The following is a 14,998-nucleotide window of genomic DNA, read 5'->3' on the forward strand; positions in this document are numbered from 1 at the left end:
TGGGTTGTCAGGTCCTGTTGACCATTGCTTCAGTTATTGGTATCATTGTCTACGGACTCTCAGTGTTCATTGTATTTTCTGCAAAACTTCCCAAGAACCTGAATGGAAGAGACCCAATCCAGAAGTATCTGACTGTGCAGTTGGGCCACGCCCATCACTGATTCCCTCATCAGTTTTATCATCATCGTGACCCTGAACCCCATATATGAGAAAGTGGCAATCAAGATGACTGAGTCTGTTAAGCTCCTCCTGTAGCTGAGGTCATTTCTACACCAGTTTTAGAACCAGGTCAAAACAGAGACGGTATCTTTTAGGCACTTCAATTCCAGTACATTACAGTCTTTAGAAAACTTAAAGTGTAAACGTATTTCTCTAGCCTATATGGGAAGTGAATTAGCTCCAGCTTTGCATTAGTAAAAAGGACAAAGGAAGCATTAGTATGTCCAAGCTCTGTTTAAATAGGCCAGTGCTGAATAACATTTTCAATTACATTAGATCATGTACCCTATTGTTGAAAGTAAATACTCTCTGTATTGCAAATAAGTAGAAGAGGGTCGTGGTTCCAGTGGCAGATTTGCTTGTGCGTTATGGAGAGGACAGGTAATCACAGTGTTATGTGTCTTCCCTGCATGCTGTTCCTGTTAGTGTAGCTCCATTCTCATCAGCTGTGGCTTCTATAATAAATGTTTCTTCTCTCTGGCTTGTATCCCAGCCAGTGGCGTAGCGGCCCAAGTTAAGTGCTTCAGACCCGCTGCATGTGGCTGGGTTGTTCTCCCAGTGGTCTGCTCAGTGGTCATCTTCTGAAAACACTAAGACCAATTCAAATTCTGAACTAGGAGGATGACCCATTTTATGTTCCCCAAATGCTTCTAGCAAGTTGCCCCATGTTTTGTTTGTTTTCTTCAATAGTCCTACCTTCCTGCCACTCAGGGAGACAAGAGAATATCATTTAGCAGGATGTTCAAAAGTAGCTTTCTGTCAACTTACACCTGACAGAGGACAGTTCTTGCCCATTGGATACTGTTGTGTTTATAAATTTTAAGGAACAGCTGACTTTTTGTTTTGTTTTGTTTTGCCTTGTGGGATATTGCGTTCATAGTGGGAGAAATTCTTACAAAAGTGTGTACACTTGGAATTAATATAGTAGCTATGTTAAGGAATTCAAAACAGCTTAAATGAAAACAGTGTGAATTGTGTGTGTATATATATATATATATATATACATATTTAGCGTGTTAACTCATGTGTCCGTGGCTTTGATTAGGGTCTCAAAGCCGTTCACAGTTTTGCAGACTTAACTTTTCTTTATTCTAGCTGCAGAGCTCCCAAGGACCAGACTGACTATGAGAACAACCTAGCCATGAAGGTGTTCTTGTTCCAGTTTGTCAACTATTACTCCTCGTGTTTCTACATCACATTCTTTAAGGGCAGATTTGTGACTTATCTGGGAGATCTGGTGTATTGGCTGTGAAAATACAGAAATGAAGACGTGTGAATACAGTTTGTGTTCTGACAGTCTAACCTGTTTCAGGTTTTCTCTTAGTTGCCCAATGAAGAGTGTCTTTGCTCTCTGTTTCTCAGATTTTTTTAGGCATAAAATACTGACTTTATTTCATTTTAGAGCTACCTAAAATTTAAATGAGATTTTCTTTCTAATATTCCAGTGTGACCCAGGTGGCTGTCTCCTTGAACTGAAGACACAGCTGACAATAATCATGGGAGAACAGTCCGTCTGGAATAACATACAAGAGGTGTTACTTCCGTGAGTACTAAGTCATGTGACCTTGGGGTGAGAACGGCCCACCCATCCATGTCATTTTCCTGCGTGCCCATCTCTACAACAGGGGAGACTCTCTGCTTATTAAAGCTCTCCAGATAAGATGATCCAGCCAACAGTGTAAACGTACCTGCTGTTTAATAATTATGCTTAGATACCTTCCTTTGTATGTTTAACTTAAATCCCCAAGTGCTATAGTTTCTGCTTATGAGCACATCATTAGGGACTGACTGATCAGAGCCCTTTGAGAGATGGCCCTTTTTAGGGCCGTGAACTAAGTTTTCCCACAACTTCCCACAACTTTCTCCTCCTTTTACACATGCATTTAAAAATCCATAACAGGAATTTGTTGAGTGCCTAGTATGTGCTAGTCACTGTATTAAATGTTGTACATATATGTGTGTGTGCATGCGCATGTGTGTGTACAATTTAATCACCCAAACAATCCTTATTCTTATCTTCCTTTTGCAAATGAAGATTCTGTGGCTAAAGGAGGGTAAATGATTTGCCCAAGCTCTCATTGCCAATAAGAGACCACTGTGGGACTCACATGTAAGACCCTATCTCTCTGAATCCATGTTCTTCTAAGAACAGAGACTCTCTTGTGGTCCTAAGGCACAGGGTTACATAATGTTTTAAGAGACACTTGTCTAAAAAAATAACTATAGAGGTTTTGACTTACTGTTCTCTTCCTAAAAATGAGAAAAGCAGATGTTAGCAAAGGTCACACTGTCCTTTTGATTTTCAAATACGCCCAATCCCATATCAAAGTGGACAGTCCATGGTTATCTGTAATTTCTGAACATTTCAAGGAGCTTACAGTATTCGCTTTCTTTTGCTGCTGTAACAAGTATCCCCAAATGTCATGGTAGTAGGAAAAAAAAGAAAAAGTCTCCGCTAAACAACACAAATTTAACCTTGTAGCGTTCTTGAACGAAGAAGCCTGCTGAAAAAGTATTGGCAGGGCTGTTTCTGAAGGCATCAGGGGAACATGTATCTTTGATTTTCTGGCTCCCAGAGGCCACCTGCATTTCTTGGCCTGTGACCTCTTTTCTCTCTCTCAAGGTCAGCACGGTTGTGTGTCTCTGACTCTGATTCTGTGGTCACATCTCCTCTCCTCTCTCCCCTCTTTTGCCTCCCTCTTCCTCCTTTAACGACCCTGGTGATTACACTGGGCCCACTTCTATAATCCAGCTCGTCTCTCTTAGAGTCAGCTGGTTAGCAAACTTAACCACTTCTGCAAACATAGGCCCCCTTTGCCAGGGAACCTGACCTCTTCCTATGTTCTGGGGATTAGGACATAGACATCTTGGAAGGGGAATCATTTTTCTGCCTACCACACTAAGCTTTTTAAGATAATTTCTGGGTTTGAGTTTCTGTTCTCATGAAACTGTTGATATCTCTTCTGTCTTGCCTTCCACACCAGCATTCTGCTCCTGGCCAACCTAACTACAGAGCTCACCCCTCTCTGTGGTGTCCCCCAAAATCAATTACACAAGCAGGCCTTACTGATGTTTGGAGCAGGGAGGAGAAACTCAAACAACTTGAATTTTGAAATAAAAAACCTCCATCATTTTAAAATCTTCCATGCCACTATAAAAAATTTATTTTTTTAACTTCATTTTTTAATTTTTAAACTATTTTAAATTTTGTTACTTTTTTAAAACTTTACTTTTTTTCTTATCATCCTTCATTGTAGGCTCCAGAAACCTGCTATTCTGCCCACCGCATCCAAGTTCCCTTTCATTGTTTCTCCTCCCTTCCCTAACCTTCGTTCTCTCTCCATTATTACCAAGTTTCTGTCCATTCTCTTTATAGGGCAGTTAAATTATTTTTTCTTTCTTTCTTTCTGTTTTTGCCGAGTGAACACCTTTGGGTGTCAGTGTGCCCTTCCACATTTCTTCACAAGGGCTTCATCTTTCAGCTTCAGTATGGATTACTGGGGTCTGTCTCTAAACAAAGGCATTTCCCTTGTCCCCCAGCTCACCACGCCCCTCAAAAAAAAAAAAAAAAGAAAAGATTCTGATCTTCGCTGTGAAATGAATCTTTTTTTTCCCTACTGTGCAGTAGACAACTCTTACCCTGAGCTCACAGTCAGATTTTTCCAGAGGAGTAAAAGTAGGTCATGTGCAAATAATACTATTTTTCTCTGTGAAAAGAAATAGATCAGATAGAGGAAATACTTAGCTCAGATTACACAAAAGCATTTCCTGAGGGAAATAGGTTCATTATTTAACACTAAATTTTGTTGAATCTGATTATCAGTGTGCTATTTTAACCAATCAAGGAGAAGGATATATTTCCTAAATTGATACTGAGCAATTAATGTGAAATGAAACTTGCTCACATGAACTAGTTTAAAGTAAAGGATGCATTATAGTATCTGTGGTCTGTTTATACCTTCGCTTAAGTAAGCACATTGTTGTAGGTTCCAGTGAGCTGAACTTTGCCTCCATGTATTTCTACTATGGGCTGAAATATTTAGGGAATATGTTTTGAATTATGTTTCCCTTGTTTGAAAACCAGGAATGCTGAATGATAGCCAAGTTTGAGGGTGGTTTGTGTTTTCCTCACTGCCTCTTCTTCTTGTATAAGGTGCCTGTTTCCTTCTTATTTTTTCATATAAAATCCTAACATAACAAAGATTTATCAGTTACTCTTGCTGCACCAAATCTATACCCATCCTCAAAAATACATAGGAAGGGAAAAGAAAACTTATCAAAGTTAGCTACTACTTTCATGCTATTTAAATATGTCTAAAGGAACATAATGAAATGAATTTCACCATAACTCACCTGCCTCCACACCCGCAATTAATGTGGGGTTCTTGAGAAGGATTTTGGGAGCAAATGAAGAAGGACAGTGATGCCGTGATCCAGGCTCCCTCTGGGGTCTCCCTAGCACTTGGATCAGCACCTGGTATATAGTAAGTCTCAGTCCGAGCCAGCTGAGTGAGTGACTCAAAGGAATCGAATGCATAACATCAGTGAATTAACAGCATTCTTTTTAGGACTCAGAGAATAAGCTGAGAGCCCTGTGGCCTTCCCAGCCTCACATACTATTTTGATATTTGGGTCATTTCTGGGAATGTTATTCTGTACTTGACAAAAGGCTAGTACAATTCCAGGGTTAAGCAACTTCCCTAGGGAAATTTTATGATAAAATATTAAGAAAAATAGTTAAATGCCCAAAATGACATAGCATTGTCCTTTGGTGTTTAGATAATGCATGGCTGTAATTTTCTTACTTTATATGTTTTCTACATTTTCCACGTGGGTATGCACTACTATATAGTAAGAAAAAGCAAATGTTTAAAAGAGAAAATCTCTCTTCTCCAGATATGATTTGGTTAGAGGATGAGTCAGATACATATAGTAGGAGAATCTTAAATACATTTGTCCATAATTCACTCTTTAAATTCAGGAATAGGAAACTCAGGAATGAAATAGATTCAGAGAATCAAAGATACTTGTATTCAAGATTAGCAAGTGGGAATGTCCTCAACAGAAACGGTGATAATCTATAATGCAGAGATTAAATGTGATAATGAAGGTACAAAGACAACATGAAGTAGAAAATGCCACGTGGCAAGCAGTGAGTAAAGGGCAAGTTACTGTGATTATGCCAATATGTGTGGTCAATTCCCAAGCACATGATTGTCTAACCCCTGCTACAGGAAGAAAACTTCCAGCCTTGACTGCAGAGGGGGCGCATCCAGTGTCTGTACTTTTTAAAATGTCTACAGGTGCTTCTCATGTGCAAATTGATATCCCTGCACAAGAACCATATCCCAACAGAAAACCCAAAAGACCGAGGACAATGATGCGTAGATGACCACCCAAGCTTTTCTGCCACAGAAGAGTGGTTCCACTCAGGAAGACTGGGCAAGAGGCTCAGAGCCTTAGCTAAGGACAAGCAAGTCGGGACTTCTAATACGAACTAATGCCATCGACAGGGGAGGGCAGTTCAGCACAAGAAGGGAGCACCAGGTGAGTAAACATGAAGTTTCATCCTGTATCCAAACTATGTTGGATTTGGGTCCCGGAGGGTAAAAGCCCTCCTTCCCTGGGGCATGGACCAGATTCCACAGGAGGCTGAGACAAGAAGTATGAGGAAGAGAAAAATTCCCCCAGGAGACTCCCGAGTCTGGGTACCAGGGAGGGTGATGGACGAGCGCGGTCCCAGCTCCACCAGCACCGCAGGGCTCCAAGGGGCTGTGGAGCTGTGAGCTCCCGGCCACACCTCAGACCTGACTGCTGTGCTCTGGGCTGTGGCCTGGGGAGCAGCTTCAGCAGCAGGATGTCCCCGTCATTCTCGTAGGTGCTGCAGTAACCCCCACCCCTGTGGCCACGGCGTTCCCAAGCCAATGATCTTAGTGACTTCAACCCTATTTCCAGGTGATCACTGCCGGTTAGCCTGTGCTGCTGAAAAGGAAGATCCCACATGGGGTTTTGATTTGTTAGGGGGGTTTCTGATACCTGGCCTGCTTTGAATTGTTTCATCCTGACAGCAGCCTGGGCAGTGGAAGTTTCATCTCCCAATTTTATTTCAATGTTTTTTGTTGAAAGTATAGTTGGTTTAAAATATTGTGTTAATTCTTGGTGTACAGCATAGTGATTCAGTTATACATACATATATATATATATTCCTTGTCATATTCTTTTTCACTATAGGCTATTAAAATTTACTGAATTTAGTTCCCTGTGCTATACAGTAGGACCTTGTTGTTGATGCAAAATTTAGTAAACAAAGTATTTGCAGACAAAACCTAGCCATGTATGACAGAGTTGTGTTTATCTCAGTATTTAAATGTGGTTTTGATCTCCAGGGTCTCTTTATCAACTTATCATAAGTAAAGAGCATGTGGACCACTTTTCAAATGTTTTAAAATCATAAGATTTAGAGAATAAAGAAGGAAGATAATTATACTGAAAAGCCAATATCAAGATATAGAAATAGGCATTTGTGATACAGTAATATCTGAATTATTTGAAGAACGTGTTGAATAAGAGGATCCAGTGGTGGGTCTACTAACCACAAAATTCTGCCACAGCAGTGAGTGTAAATCATCTTCTGAGATCCTCAACAATTGCATTTTGAATGTAAATAAACTTAAATAACAAATAAGCCATGAAGTGTGGATTCAGATTCAGGGGTATCTCAAGTCCATATCCACACCACTTCCCAGAGCTCCCTGCTCTTCCCCTAAAGTTATTGAAAGAAATGGGGAAAGTTTGTGAAGCGAAGGGCATGTTCCATTGCAAAGAAATCTCTTAGCAAACCTGGAAGCATGGCCAGTGAAAGGTTAATGCTGAGACCAGAGGCAGTGGGAAACCTAGCAGGGACAGCTCTTTACAAGTCACATCATATAATCTGTGTGTGTCCACGTGTGTGTGCATACAGACGTGTGGGCATGTATGATGTATACACCTGCCTTTCGTGTGAAGCCGCCTCACTGTCCAAATTTGAAATCCATCCAAATGTGAAGTGCAGTCAGCCGAAACTCAGCCAGACGCTAAGTTGTCTGTTGTTGCTATGTCTCTTCTGCTGAACTCCACGAGCAAACCACTCGCCAGCTGTTGCTTTCAGGGACAACAGCTCTGTAGGCTACAGGTTCATGCCTTGTTTCACTGCCAACTCTGAATTCCTTTCAGGACAAATTGCCATTTGAAAAAGGGGGAAGCATTCAGTTGGCCCACAAGCCTCTGAGTGAGGGAAAAACATAACCTTAGAGACAGCTCTGTGGGACAGCATCCAGGAGTGGGCAGAGCACTGGGCTGCGAGTCAAGGCTGTGTTTCTTTCAAGTTCTGCAGTGACTTTGAGGCGGCATGTCACTTCTTTGGCCCTTGATTTTTTCAGCTTATATTAGGGTCTTGGTCCTATTTGATCCAATGTTAGAGTATTACTTCTCTAACCGGTGACCCTCCATGGCTCTGCAATACCTTCAGAGGGAAAAATGCCCACATCCTCACTACAGTCTCTTAGGATCCACCCCCAAAACCACCACTTATTTCCTATGCATTCTGGCCCACACCAGCCTCCATGCTGTCTGTCCAGCGTGAGGGACCTCCAGGCCTGTGATCACCGTTCCCTCTGCCCCTCCTCTGCCCGGCCCTTCCCTCTGTCTTTGCCTTATTCAAAGGTCACTGCCCCATCCCCACTCCTCCCTACCACACATTCCTCTTCCTCCTTTATTTTCCACAGAGCACTTATCACCAGCTCACATACCCTGTATTTCTTTCTTTTACTTATTTTCTCTGACGATTTTGAGACTGGAAAGGCCATGGTGGATAATAGGAGAGAAATGGGGGGAAAAAAGACAAATCAGGGAAGGTATCTTCTAAAAGCTAAAATGCCCACCTGAAAAGGAGGTAGGAGATAAAGTAGTAGTTGTTACAATTTTGGTAAGCCCAAGGTATGTAGTAAGGACTAGTTTTCACAATATTTGGGGGGTAGGGAGGCAGCAATAAAAGGAAATTTATCCTGAAAACAAGAAATTAAATTCTTTGGGAGATGATGTTTTCACCTTGAAATGTCAGTAATACTTTAATGACCTTGGTCTGATAATATCCTGCCTTATAATTTGATCTGTTTGGCAGCTGGGTCATGAAACTAATGGTGCCACACTTTTGGGAGCAGAACAGAGCACCCCACGATGGGAACGGGACAACCATCTGTATCCCATGGGCAAACTGGGCTTATTTTATGAATACCTTGATATTAGCAAGTCATCAGTGGAGATTTCTGTGCTGTTGGGTATACTAGGGTATGTTTTGGGTTTCAGAAGCATCGGTTACTGAGCCAAACAATGACCTAGCATACCAAAACGGAGCCTGCTTTTCTCCATTAGATGCAATTATGCAATCAGGCTTTCAAATAGGGTGCCTGTGTGTATCTTTGACAATATTTATGTTGTACAAACCTGAAGATTTACTGCCAAGGAATGAAATGGAATACTCATTCAGGTACATCTCCACCATTGATTCTCAGATACTTCTGGTCATGTCGTGTAAGGATGAACTCAGAAGCGTTACTAGATGTGAGTTAGCTCGGGCTGTAGCCCGTGTGGCACAGCTGTTGGCTGATATCCTTCTAAACAGAGTCATGTGAGCCCGCCAGCCTGTGCAGAAAGCCTGCAAGAGCATCCTGCCTCATGGCAGCAAGGGTCACAGGCGCACCCCTTCCACTTCTCACACCTGCCTTTGACGTTGTTCCTACTTCTTCTGGCCGATGGTTTCTGTCTGGTTCCTTGAGTGACCTCATGGCACATCACAGGCTTGAATTCAGGATGAATTTGCTGATCTGGAGTATCGGTTGAGCACAGAACCCCTCCTTCTCCAATGTCTTTGTCCATTTCTGTACATTTGCTTGGGCTCTGTTGCTCTTTGTTTGAACTTGATTTTGAGCTCTCGGTTGCCTTTAAATTGTTGCATCTCAAAATTGATTTCCATAGGAAACGTCATCTTTTCTATTATGCATGGCACACTTTTATGTACTAGAAGGCTGATGATGTGCACGTTTTGTATCTGAGCCCTTTCTGCTACCACTGCCTTGAATTAGTTTTTTTTTTTTTTAAGCTTAGGATACAGGAAAGGATTTTGGTCAATAAGCTTTCAATTTATGCATGCATGTTCATGTCTGCAAAGGCACCCATTTGTGCTTCCTGCTTATAAGTCTACAGATAGAGGGAATTTTTTTTTCTAAATTACATTCTATATATAAAATAATTGCTTTCAAAAATATACATTATACATGGAAATGCATCTGGTTCCCTCGGTGAATGAAAGGTCATCTTGTGGCATCTTCAGTTAGCGATGCTTTGTGGACTGGTGACTGATTTGAGTTTCATTTTTGCTTTTGTTTTGTTTCGTGACCAGTTTCCATTAAGGGTGCAGCTGCAGTCCCTGGTGTAGAAGTTATGTTCGTTTATTCTGCTTATTTTCAAAAGGACTATAAGCCAATGACCTGTTATTCCAAAATGAGTCATAATTGTAAATATTTTTATTGGGGCTATTATCAGCATTAATAATAACAACAACATTCTGGGGGCAGAATATCATTTGTTATTTTAACACACACAAAAAGCCTTGGAAAAAAGTTATTGTTCTAGTTAAGTCAAATAAAGGGCATTGAAAGGAAAAGTTGTATGCTTTAAGGAGAAATTGATAGAACTTTTAGAAGTTTATAGTCTCAATAAAATACCAATTAAATAATTCAGCCTCCCCCTACCCTGCAAAACAGGATGGAGTAACAGCTATTCTAGAGAGATTTTTCAGATTTATTCATTTTCTTATTATCTAAATAATCCCTAATGAATTAGAAAATTCGATCTATTTCTGAAAGTAGGCAGTATGTTATTCTGTATTCAATGCTGGAGTGAAACTTAGTTTGTGTTCTTTTCGTTCATGGGAGATAGAATTTCCAAGTGCTTTTTGAATTATTTTTGTTCCTCTAAAATAAAGTGCCTTTGGAGGTGATCTCCTGACCACAGTTTCCTCCTCCCAGTTTTTCCTATGATCATTAATGTCAGCCCACCTGCCTTTTTAGTTATGCCTCTTAGCTGCTGAAGGGGAACATCTTCTGACAGATGACCCTGGAGCCCTCCACCCATGCTTCGTTAGGCCTCGCACCCAGCCACTAACCCACCAACCCTAGTCTCCTTTGCCTGAAGTACTTTTCTCTGCTTTTCTGCCTGGAAGGAATCTTGCCAAGACTTGGGAGGAACCTCTCCACATTTTAGAGATTTTCTGCTCTCCTTTCTAGGCATGAATTGCACTTGATTCTTGTCTTGATTTTGTGTGATCGTGTCTGTGTCCATTGTACTCCCTGGCTTGACTGATCCTGTCAGAGGCAGCAGTCAGGCTTTGCATCTTCCCATCCATGTTCGGAGCACCACAGCCTGGACCCTTGTTCTCATACATGTTTAAGTGACTAGAGCTTGGAGTTTCAACACACTCACATACAACTGTTAGATGAGATTTTGGTAACATTGCCCCAAGGCCCCCACAAATTTCTATATGGCATATGTTTTTTTCTGATTGAAATTTCTCTTTTATTTGTTTTAGTGAAATCCCCACCATCCTTTGAGATTATAAGAGCAACCCTGAGTTGTTAACCAAAATAGCTCTCCCCCAACAGTGAATGATCCTGCCATCTGATAACTCAGATATAGGACATAAGAGAAATAACCTATCAGTCTTAAATTCTGGAATCCATAAGATACCATTTTGTACTTAGAGCACCAACAGCACAAACACCAGTCTCTCAAGAATTTGGCGTTGCCTTCCCAGAGTGTGGGTGCCGTAAGTGAAATGCAGTGAGTGATGAAGTGAGAGCTCTTCCTCTCTGGTACTGCCTCTTCCACCCTTGCTGTGTTAACTTGATCTTCCCTTCATTTATTATGTTCGCCATTTAATTTACTGCAGTTAATATCAGTTGTTCTTCAACATCTTCTTAAACCTGCACCCTTCATTCCCTCTCTCTCCAGTGCTATCCCACCCAACCCTCTCCTGCGCTCTCCAGGACTGGGCCTGTCTGCCCCACGCCCTCTCCTCTGTTCTGTCTGCCCACCACCTGCACTGACATTTCCTTGTCTCTGCAGAATGAACTTTCCAAAATGACAGCTGAGTAACGGGGGATTGTAGACCTCTCATCTCTTTACTCATTCATTCATTTATCCATCCAACAAACATTGAGCACCTGCTATGCCGAACACTGTATCAACTACTGCAGAGACCAAGACAGGTAAGACTTGGAGTCTGCACTCCCCAGGCCAGGTGAGGCTTGGTGAGTAGTTGATGGACTGCTAAGCAGGTGAACACATATTGGACTTCCTAGAGCTGTAAATATTTGAACTGAATTTTGAAAGATGAAAAGACGTTATATCTCTAACTTGTGGTAGAGGGAGTGGACATTTCATGCAGAGAGGTAGAGACATATAAGAGTACACAGCATTAAGCGGCTTGGCCAGACTGAAGAACAACAAGTAGGGCTAGAACAAAGGATCCATACGTGGGAATATCAGGTACACAAGGCCTCTGTCATGATGGGTCTTGTGTGCTTAGACTTGAATGTATCCTTAAAGAAACAGGGATACATTGGAATATTTGTAAGCAGGAGAATTGCATAATGTTTCTGTTGAAGAAGATCTGGTTATTCTGGCAGCAGAAAGGAAGATACTATTTTTGGGAGGAGGCCCATATTTTTGAGGGAAAGGATATTTCAGGGGCCACCCCAGGTAACCCAGACAAGTGGTGCACGCCTGCAGAGAGGCCCTGGGCAAAGGGATAGAGACATGGGCGGAAGAAGTGGTGACTGCTGCAGAGGTGACAGCAGGGCCAGGGCGACGGGCCACAGAGATGCTGAGGTGACTTTCCAAGGACCCATCCGGAAAGTGGATCTGCAGGGGGAGTGTAAGGGGAAGAGCTGGTTTCGAGGAGTTGGCTCTGTGTGTGGCATTTTGAGTGTGAATTGTCTATGGGAGATTTGAGGGGTGGTTAAGCTGGGTTCACCAGTCAGGGGCTCAGAGGAGCTGTGGGTGAGGCCGTGGGGGTGATTTGGTCCTGCCAAGTGGAGGACTGAACACAAGGCCCTGGGGATAAGGGCCATGCACCTGGCAAATGGAAGAAGAGAAATCCACCAAGAGAAAGAAGAATCACAGAGCAGTTGGGAGAAAACTAGTTGAGGCAACACAGAGAAGGCTGTAACCTGGCTTAAGAGGGATTTGAACACTGACTAAAAGGAGTATAGTGAGAAAGGGTGGTGTGCAGGGTAAAAAAGCAAGAGCTAAAACCCACGTTTAATTGCCAAGACTGGGGAAAAGGAGGAGGAGGACTATACTTAGGTAGACTTTAAAAAACAGATCTATGTGTATCTGTGTGTGTGTGCATATGTACACACACAATTTTCTGCCTGGGCTTTTTAAATTTATTTAAGTAAAACAAAAATTAAGGGGGAAAAACATTCCACTGAGAGGAAAATATTTGTCCATGGCAAAAGCTAACTGGTAATCAAATAAACAGGAGCTGAAAATGCCGACTGTTTTGAAACAAGCAGCCACCATCAGTGTAACTCCTTTCTCAGTGCTGCGGTGAGGGCCGTGGGGGATGCAGGCCTCTGAGCAGTGGAGGAGTCTTCAGCGCAGGTACTTCTCCAAGAAACTGGACTTTAAAGGGAAGAAGAAAGAGTAGAAAGTATCAGAGAACAATACAGGGCAGTGAAAGAGGGTTGGGCGAGGGTTAGTTTTGTTTTATAGTGGGCGTTTTTGGCCTTGCTGAGTTGCTAGGCCTTTGCTGTTGTTGGTCTTTGTTCCAAAAGCTTTTTAGAAAGTTCTTCTTGGGGAGACGGAGAAGATGGCAGAGTAGAAGGACGTTCGCAGGTCACCCTCTCCCACAAATACACCAAGACCCACATCTACAGACCCACTCACCCAACCAGAGCACCTGCGTAACTCCGACAGAACATCGCCCTCTTCAAAAGATAAAGACGGCAAAAATCTGGTAGGAGAAAAGGAAAAAAGAAAGAACAAAAGGCAAAGCAGTGCAGGACGGTTCCCACGGGGAGGGAGCGGCAAAGGAGGCCTGGAGCTCGCTCGCTGGGTCTCCCCTCTCCAACTGAGAGGCCAGCGGGAAGGAGGGGGAGCCTCTGAGGCTCGGATCTGTACAGAGCAGCCCTTGACTAACAGAACTAAGTTAAACGGGCACAGAGTGTCCCCCCGACACCCAGCCTAAGACGCGGCAGGCAGCGGCGGGCAGAGCCAGGCTGCACGAGCTGGGTGGAGGATGGTGGCGGCTGCATGGAGGCAGCCCCGGAGGAACGCAAGGGGCGGCGGGCAGTGGCTGTGGGTGCACAGGGCAGAACAACCTGGGCCCTCCATAAAACAGCAAGGTTGATGTGCTCCCGGGGGAAGGGTGCACACCCCCATTTCTGAAAACCCGCGGAAACTTTTTCGGGGAAGAGAGGCGGGGGGCAGGCACAGCCGCCATATCCTCCGCACTGAGCACTCAGGCGTTGGCGGGGGCGAAACCTGCATCCGCACCGAAGGGCTTTGCAGCATCAAAGGCCAGACTGAGACTGGCCTGCAGCCTGGGGCAGATAGGATCCTTCCATCCTGGTCCCTCAGAGAACTTGCTCCACAAAGACAAACAAAGAGCTGGGTTCTGGCTCGGAGCAGGGACAAGGCTGTCCCTCTGTCTTCCCCGAGCCCACCCGCGGAGCGCCGACCAGGGAGGGGCGTGCAGCCACACAGAGCAGCAGAGCTATTGGCAGCAGCGCAGGTAGAGCGAGAGCGGCCCCCCACCTTTTGGGCAGTAACACAGCCCCTGACCGAGGTGCTGGGAGGGGGCACGACCCGCCCACCTACCCGGCCAGTCTGCAACATCTGACTGCGGCATCCAGAGGGGCAGCAACCCACCCGCCCACAGCAGAGAGCTGCACCTGACCCAGTGTTAGGAGGAGGTGCGATCTGCTTGCCAACAGGTGCTGGGAGCAGCACAGAAGAGGGAGCCAACGGAGGGCCTCTGAAAACAGCAAGCTGAGCTTCCAAAACAGGACGAAGACAGAAAGACTTCACAGTAAAAGCACACAGAATCCAGGAGAACATGGACAAATCCACCCCCCCTTTTTTTTAAATCTGTTTTTACCTGTTCTATTTTCTATTACTCTCTTAATTTTTACTTCTTAATTCATTTCTATTTCTCTTGGGTTTTGATGTCCTGTTATTGATTAGACACAGGTTTCAAATACATCTATTCATCTCCCCCCCCTTTTTTTGTAAATGTTTTAAAAGGACGCCTTAACCCAATTAATACTCTGCTTCAACTCGCTCTTCTATTATTCATTATATACTGTTTTCAAACCCTCTTTCTCCCTTCTTTTAAAATTCTTTCTCTCTCTCTTATTTTTTTCCCTTTTTTCCTAAGTTTTATTCCTAAATAGGTATTAGATAGATAAAATTCTTAAGGACCAAAATAAACAACTGATACTTCATAAACCACAGTGCCAGAGAGGTATGAGCAAGATGAAGAAGCAGAAATACCTTTCCCAATTAAAAGAACAAGAGAAATCCCCTGAAAGAAAGATCAATGAAATAGACATCGATAGCCTACTAGATCAAGATTTCAAAAAAGGAGTGATCATATTGCTGAAGGAATTAAAAGAGATAGTGTTTAGAGATATAAAGTATGTCAAAAATGAAATTGAAGCTATAAGGAAGAGCCAAG

This window comes from Camelus bactrianus, chromosome 18 (assembly GCF_048773025.1).
Source record: "Camelus bactrianus isolate YW-2024 breed Bactrian camel chromosome 18, ASM4877302v1, whole genome shotgun sequence".
Lineage (NCBI taxonomy): Eukaryota > Metazoa > Chordata > Mammalia > Artiodactyla > Camelidae > Camelus > Camelus bactrianus.